The following is a 7974-nucleotide window of genomic DNA, read 5'->3' as shown; positions in this document are numbered from 1 at the left end:
GGAGGGAGCGGGGCAGGTCCCTTCAGCTCGCGGAGAAGCCGAGGCGAAAAGCGGCAGCCGGCAACGACTTCATACGTGGTCCAGGATGCTGCAAAACTTACCGGCTGTCGCCGTCTGCTCTAAACCTGGCCCAGGACACCGCAAAACTTACTGGCTGGCACTGGCGTCGCATTGTTCTTCTTTCAAGTGTCTCATGTCTATGAAATCTCGTCTCAGCCTCCAATTCGGTGATTGACTTTGACCTTAGGTGATTTTGAAAGCGGTTCATTTCCTCAATTTCCATTAGGAGGCCGAGAGTGCCTCCTGCTGGTACGCAGGGAGCCCCTCGCAAACGTTTGAAGGGGGGGGGGGGTTTAGCTGCACAGTCAGACTACAGCTGTCTTTATCCCCGCTTTTCTTGTGCTAAAAATGTAGGAGTGAACTTTGCGCTCATGAAGATGCAGAGATGGATGGGGAGTGCTGCCTGGAGCAGAGGTTCGCACCCTTTTTTGTACCAGGACCCATTTGGAAACATCAATGGCTGGTCCCCACCCAGCAAATAGTTTAAGGAGGAAACGCAAAAGTATTTTGGCCCCAAAACATTTTACGCACAAGTTAAAGCAGCTCAGCAGTGTTCATTTTAAAGACAGAAATCAACATCAACAGGAAAATCAACACGTGGCCCTCTGCTACTCCCAAGTGACATGGCTGTTCAGTTTGCAAAGTGCAGGTTGCCAGTGCCCCTGAGTCTCGACCCACAGTCCCCCCACCCCCCAGCCCTGCGGTGATCCTGACTCCTGCCCGCTGCCCCCAGCCCCCAGCCCCCGGCATGTGGGCAGGGAGTAGTGTGTGCCCACGGCAGGTACAGAGCTGCAGCATGGGCAGGAGCTGCCTCCGTGGCCCAGTGGATAGGAGCTGTAGTGGGGCATTGAGACTCTCTGCTGCCTCTGCCAGGACCCTGGCACCAGCTGCCCTCGTCTCCTCCCACCACCAGCTGCTTGCATGCTGGGCCGCAGCTTTACCCTGTCGCTGTATCCTAGCTGCCAGCACTCCCCTCAGGCCACTCACTGCCCACCACCCCACCTTCCCTCCAGGGTAGTGGCAGGAGGAGGTAAGGGCAGTGCGACCCCTCCCCCACCACCCCACATCCATTACTCCTCATGCAGCTGTCAGCACAGCTGGCATGGGGGTCTCAGTGGTGGTAGCAGCAAGTTTTGCCATCCAGCATCAGGTCCTACCTGCTGGGCCACAGAAGCGGCTCCTGCCTGTGCTAGTCCGGCCAGGCGGCAGCCCCATGCCTGCTCTGGGTGCACAAATCTGGGCAGGCACGTGCCCCCAATGCATCGTCTATGCCCCCTCCCCTCCCCCGCCCCACAGACTTACCTGTGGGGAGCTGTGGCAGCTGCTCTCTATGTTGCCTGAGCACCACGTGCACATGCGTGAGCACACATGCATGTGGGACCCCCTGCCTTATCACTGTCCTGCTTCCGCCAGCCCCAAGCAGCCCCTTGCAGGCTGGAACTCTGCCAGCCTACAAGGGGAACCTGCAGTTTCCTTTAAAAGAAAAAAATCTATGATTTTCCACGCTTGTTCACAACCCTTTCATATATTGTTGCAACCCACTTGTGGGTCTCAACCCACAGGTTGAGAAATGCTGGCCTAGAGTGTAGGGATATGGGTCAGACAAGCCACTGCTTCAAGTTTTCCCATCTGCTCTGCCTACCTCACTCCTGCCCCCGATGTTCAGGTTCCAAATGTTTCCTGAGCAGAGAGCTCTAACAATGTTAAACTATGCTAGTTATGTGATATGTGCAAGTGGGGGCTATGATGAGAGCATGATGCTTCTTTTAAAGGGTCAGATTTTAGATGAAAACTGTAGAGCAATAGTCTACTAAGAAAAGGGAGAGGATGCCTGAGATGTGTTCATTTCTTTGCATAGAGGAGCATCTGGCACAGCAGTGTGCAGGGGCACATGGAGTTGTGCCAAGCCTCTGCTGCTGTAAGAACTCCCCATATGTCAGATCCACACTGAGGCTATGTCCACACCATGCACTGGGTAGCCAACCTAGTTCTGTATCCACCTCTTGTAAACCAGAAGTGGTATAGCAGCATTTATACAGCGGTGTCTGAACAAATTAGCTGTGCAGTGCAGCTAGCAAGCACAGAGCTAGATCAGTGAGTGCCACATGGCACTCACTTGCAGTGAGACTTACCCTGAGGGGCTGAACTAAAAGGGACATATGAGGCTGGAAAGCCAGGCTCCTCATTGATGCATGTGGAAAAATCTGACAAAAAGATTTTGACTTCTGGGCATCACAGATATCTCTTACATGATATTATACATCCAGAATGAGGATCCTGAAAGAAAAGAAAATCCAGATGAGCACTCATGATGCCCTGTGGAGTGGAAGCTAAGAACACTAGTGTTTTTTCTCCATTTTCCTCCCTTTTTCCCGTTGTTTGGTGTTTTGAGGAAGCAGTGTTGCTCAAAACTAAAGATAGGAAAACACTATCAGATGAAGACACTAGTGGAGACTTAAAAATGCTCAAGAATTTGTCCTCTCAAATTGCTTCTAATATGCAAAATCAATACATTTCAAAAGTAATATTTTCTATTAGTGCAGTCTGGATTGCATCTAGCACATGGCCAGGCTTCTGTCTGGGAAAGAATGCAATTAATGGCCTAAGTGGCATGTTTATATATGAGCAACTAGGCTATGTGACAATCAAGAGTGGGATTTAGAAACCATTACTAAACATATTTAGCATGTACACATAAACCGAGGACACACACATGCAGACATTGCAGATGTCATCAGGAAGTGGTACCTTCAATATCTAAACCACAGGCCTGCCACTAGAAGTAGAGGAGAAAAAGGGTTGCTACCATCATTGCATCCAGTCCAAGGGGGAAACACAATCACAAGCACTAAGGGTATGCATACACTGGGGAAAAAGGGGTGTTTTTACAATGTGACAATTAACAAGCTTTTGGGCAAATGGTTATTTCATAGTTGGCTGCAGTCACAGTGGTCTGCACTCAAGAGCCTGGGAGGTCCCTTCCAGTCCTATGTTCCTAAATGCTTAGCATAGCTTAAGTGTTTTGCTGAACTGAAGCCCAATCCAATCTTCTAAACAAATACCAGGGATAAATATTAGCTAGTAGTTTGTGTAAAAAAGTGTGTGTGTGGGGGGGGAATTAAATCCAATTAATGGGGTGAAATTTTGAAGCAGAAATTAGGCTCAATATAAAGAAAATTTCTTTGACAGCTAAACTGTGACTAACTTAAAGGAAGTGGCAAAAAAAAACACATTACTTGTTACATTTATAATTAGACAGGACCAAACACTGCTGATGTGCTACACTAACTCAAAGGGAGTCTGAATGACATAGAAAGTGTTCTTCAGCCATTTCCTCAGCTTCGGTTGAGCTGTTTGCTTTTCTTATCACATAGTCAGTCTGGAACCAATAAAAATAAAATATTTTCAAACTCCTGTTCCAGGCCTTTGGAGATCAAATTTGAAAATGTGTTTTTATAGTTTCCCAGCTGAGCATTTAAATAACAAAGTTTGCAGTGTAACTGAATCCATTCCTATGGCAGCTTTCTGCACAGAAGTTTCAGTGTCCGGTAGCCTAAATAAAAGTTATATTCTGCCTACTTCTGTAGCTTCATGAGAAAGATGCTCCTTGTTCATCTCAGAGGCCCTATGCTTCAAAGTAGGTGTATTGACCATGGAGTGTTACCAGTGTAGGTAAAGCTGCCTCCTCAAATGTAACTGTTGTTTTTACAGAGACAGCTATTTAAGTGCAGCAGTTTAAATCTAAAGAGGAGGAGGAGGAAGAAAAACAGAATACCCTGCTTGGATAATTATCTACAAGAGCTTTGTTTAAAGGGGAAGGAGGAGAGAGAAGAGGAGCTCTTTGGTCTAGATCCTGAAGGTAATTATGCACCTAACTCCTGTTGATTTCAGCAAGCCCTAGAGGGCAGCTGTACATTAACTTGCCCAGTGACTCCAAGACAATAGAGTTGCCCTAGATGAAATTCAGCGCTAAATGTAATTCATTGTATTTGCCAGCAAGAAGGAACATGAGGTCTTCCTTCCAGGAGTACTGCAGGGAAAAGGAGATTTTAAGACCTTACAAAGGAGGCTCTGTCTTTGAGGGTAGCTTCACCCTAAAAGAGAGGGATATGTATAAGCCCTGTGGGAGGCATGGGAAATAGAAGAAAATCTTGCTTAGAAATGGGAAGTGATGACGAGGACAGTAGGCACTGTGGAAAAAGGAAGACAAACCAAAGGAACAAGTCAGGAGCCGAACTCCTCACCTGTCTGGGGAGGTGAGTCTGGGTGCTAGTGAGCCTGGAGGGCTCTGGACAAAGACCATTAATAAAGCCCACAGATGCCCTGAAAATCTAAGAGGAGGCCTGGACAAGAATCAACAATTAATCTATGCTGCTATGATGGCATGGGAAGTGCTGCTACAGAGGACTCTTGAGCTGGCTGGAGGCATAGTGTTCTGTAACAGTGCCTGAGACTCCAAGTGCAAGAACAGGGTGTGGGGCTGGAATTGGGCTCCTTGTGGGGGGCACTTTATGTGGGTGGAGGAGATGGTTTGCCTCCTTATCACAAATTACACAGCCAGAAACTTCTACCTAACAGACTGCCGGAAGAGTGCAAGACTCTAGTGAATAAATTGTGATCCATTGTGATGTATTCTCTATAGCTATACTGTGGTCATTGCTTTCATAACACTCTGATACTACAGTGATAGGTCTTATAAATAGAAGCAACGTCTGTCACTTGCTGTTGCACAACATTTTGCTGATAAATTCTGCTTTGTAACCTTTTTTGGTAGTTATTCTGCCAATGCAGATCCCAGTGTGGAATGTTACACTGGCAGCTTGCTTGCTCTGTCGTGTAGAGTCATTTCAGAAGTATCATTTTTATTATGCCAATTAATCTCTCCCTGTATCATTTCTTATTATTTATCCTCCCAACATGCCTCTGAGATGAGGAAGTATTATTATTATTTCCATTTTCCAGAAAGGTGGTTGAGACACCCATCAATGAAGTGACTTGCCTAAGGCCAAACACAGGAGACCTGTGACAGAGCCAGAGCCCCTATGTTCTAGCCCAGTGCCTTTATTACAAACCTACTGATGAGTATCAAAACTTCAGGTGAAATCCTGACTCCAATAAAGGCAGCAGGTTCCTTTGGTCAAGCAGCACAAAAATGGAAACTAATATTTACAACCCCCTCTTTAGGAGTTATATAAAAACTAAAGTATCCAAGTGGCATTAAGCAGGAGTATCATTATGAAACATTTAATATCCTGACAGCTAGCACTATATTGTAGGTCTGTAGTATGATCAACATGCTCTAGCTCAAAGAGCCTATCTGGATCAAGAACATATTCTCATCCTAAATAAAATGCTGCTGTGCACAGAGGGCTGTTTCTGGGAGCGCTGCTTTTATTACAGCCACCACATGGGCCATTATCCGGCCTTAATCATGGAATTTGCTAGTTGTCTGGCTGCAGAAATCCTAAAAACCTGTTTTCAATCACAGATTGTTTGCTACGTGTAGCATGAGTTTTCCCACCAGTATCTGATGAGAAATGTGGTCAACTTTTTAAAAGGACTATAAAACTATATTTTCCTGACCAAGAAAAATTTTAACAAACCACCTTGAATCTCTCTTTTTTGCTCTTTTGCCTGGTTTGCCTGTATTGGAAAACATTAACCTTATTTTCCCAATGGTCATTATAGACATTATTAGTGTTTTCTGGCATTCTACTTGCTCTCCTTCCTAAGATCTGATCCAAAGCCTATTTAAGTTGATGGGAATCTAATTTTAAATGTTGAGATCTTTGTGATTAGGAAGAGGGATATCTAAATGTAGATATTCCAGTGCCAGAGCCCTTGCATACGTGCCTAGTATCCTTAGACAAAACACAGTGAGAGCCATTTCCAAATGGGATTCAGAACAGCCAGTCCACTGAGTCGGTAGGCATCTGAAGTCGGCGTGCAGCTGCCTAGAAAAAGCCAAGAGGGAATGCTGGGGTATGTTCCCTCTGCCCACCTCCAGTTCAAGTGTTTTATATAATGCTACAAGGAAGTGTCATCACACATTTGGGATCCATGGCTCAAAACCCTCTCCCGAAAGGTAGGCACTTAAAACAATTCTCTCAAAAACCAGTATGGGTTTTTTCTCTTAAAACATGGCCAAGGGAGGACCTGCCACTTTCTGTCAGACAGGGTATGTCTACACAAGATGCCAGCTGCACACTAGGCTGATGACACTGCTCAGTAGTCTGCTGGGCAAAAACCATGGTAATACACTACTGCACAGTAGTATTAGGCTGCTGCGACACAGTTAAAGTCTGAGAAAACCCATGGATTAATGCGACTCCACAGTATCACAAGTTACAGCACATTTATTTAGTACTTGGTTATCCAACTACTGAATTTAATGCGCAGTAACTCCAATGCATTAATGAACATGAAGACGCACCCACGGTGCTCTAGCCGCAAGAGCACTTGTTCAGAATACAGGAGACCTAGGTTCAGTTTCCTCCTGAACCTGGGGGATTCCAACTTGCAATTCCTACCTTCTAGGAGAGTACCTAATACGTAAGGTAAAGGTCACTTTGACATGTGGGTGTGTGGTGGCATTCTCATCCCTTCCTGTTAAAGCTGTGCAAAAGTATACAAAGCTAACTGGGCCAGAGACAGTGTGCAAGAGTGAGGTTGAGTCTGTAGCTCAGTGACTAGGACAGGACTAGGACTGGGGAGGTGAGAACTTCTGAGTTTCTGTTCCTAGGAGTGTTTCTGCATCTTACATAGGCATAGTAACAGTTAAAATGCATAAACCCAGATCTCCCTACTCTTAGGTGAGTGTCCTAAATAAGTGTTGGCCATGCACTGCTGAAGTTGTACCACAGCACAGTAACAGGAGTGGAGACCGTATTCTGTTGTGGGTAGTGAGAAGAGAATGACAGTTACCTGGTGGTCAAAGCACTCTTGGATTTAGGCTCCTAAATCCTACTGAAATCCTGCTTTACTACAAAATCCTTCTTAATTAGAACTGGCCCCCAGTCCTTTAAAAAAATCTCAGATCTATATGAAGTGCTTTTAACTTGCTGCTTCTTGATCAAGCTTTTAAAATGGCTGGTGGCTCTTCAGGCTGTGTGGGCTTGAATCAGAATGTCTGGTCTCCCTGTTCCTAACAACAGGTTTTTAGTTCATAGTCCTATCAATATTTTAAATCACTTTAATACCTTGAGATTATTCCAGACTGCTTGATATCTGACAATGTCAGTGAATCCTCCAGCACTTGAGGGATTGTGTTAAGGTTGATTTCTGTTCTCTTACTAATGTTTATTAGCCCTGCTTTTCCAGCACTGGATTGAGTGCTCACTATTATTCAGAATGTATATGTTACCTTGAGGATACAACATTTGTGTGCATGACGACACTGAGTTTTATTTCCAGTAACCTAGAAATCTGTTAATCTTGACATAAATTCCAAAGAGTGCTATTACATAGCTAATAGATAATGAAACTGTGGATCTACATTTCCTTTAGTTACATCAAATAAAACATGATGATGATCACATCTCAATTAATCTTGAGGCCACCTCTGCTCACTTCCATCCAGACAAAGCCCTAAGGATCCATTAATTGTTCCCCACTTAACCTAAACAACTAACCCCAAGACCTTGCAGCCACAGGCCTCCTTTTAGAGTCTGTCATTAACACCCTTTACTTAGCCAAAGGAGTAGGTAGAGCATAATCCTCCTTTCTTCTCATCCACACCAAGAGAAAAACAAATGAGAATGCAGTCAGATTTCCTTATGGCAAAATAAAGCACTGGCCTAAAGACCCATTTATTGCCTTTCCACATATTTTATGGAAGATGACTTGTTATATTAAAGTGCCCAAGGATCCTATAAAATAAACCTGTTATTGTTGTAGTAAAAAGGGTGTTCTCTC

Source organism: Crocodylus porosus, unplaced genomic scaffold, assembly GCF_001723895.1.
Source record: "Crocodylus porosus isolate Cpor-Errol unplaced genomic scaffold, CroPor_comp1, whole genome shotgun sequence".
In the NCBI taxonomy this organism is placed as follows: Eukaryota; Metazoa; Chordata; order Crocodylia; family Crocodylidae; genus Crocodylus; species Crocodylus porosus.
The sequence above is the reverse complement of the archived record's forward strand: the minus strand, read 5'-3'. Positions refer to the sequence as shown.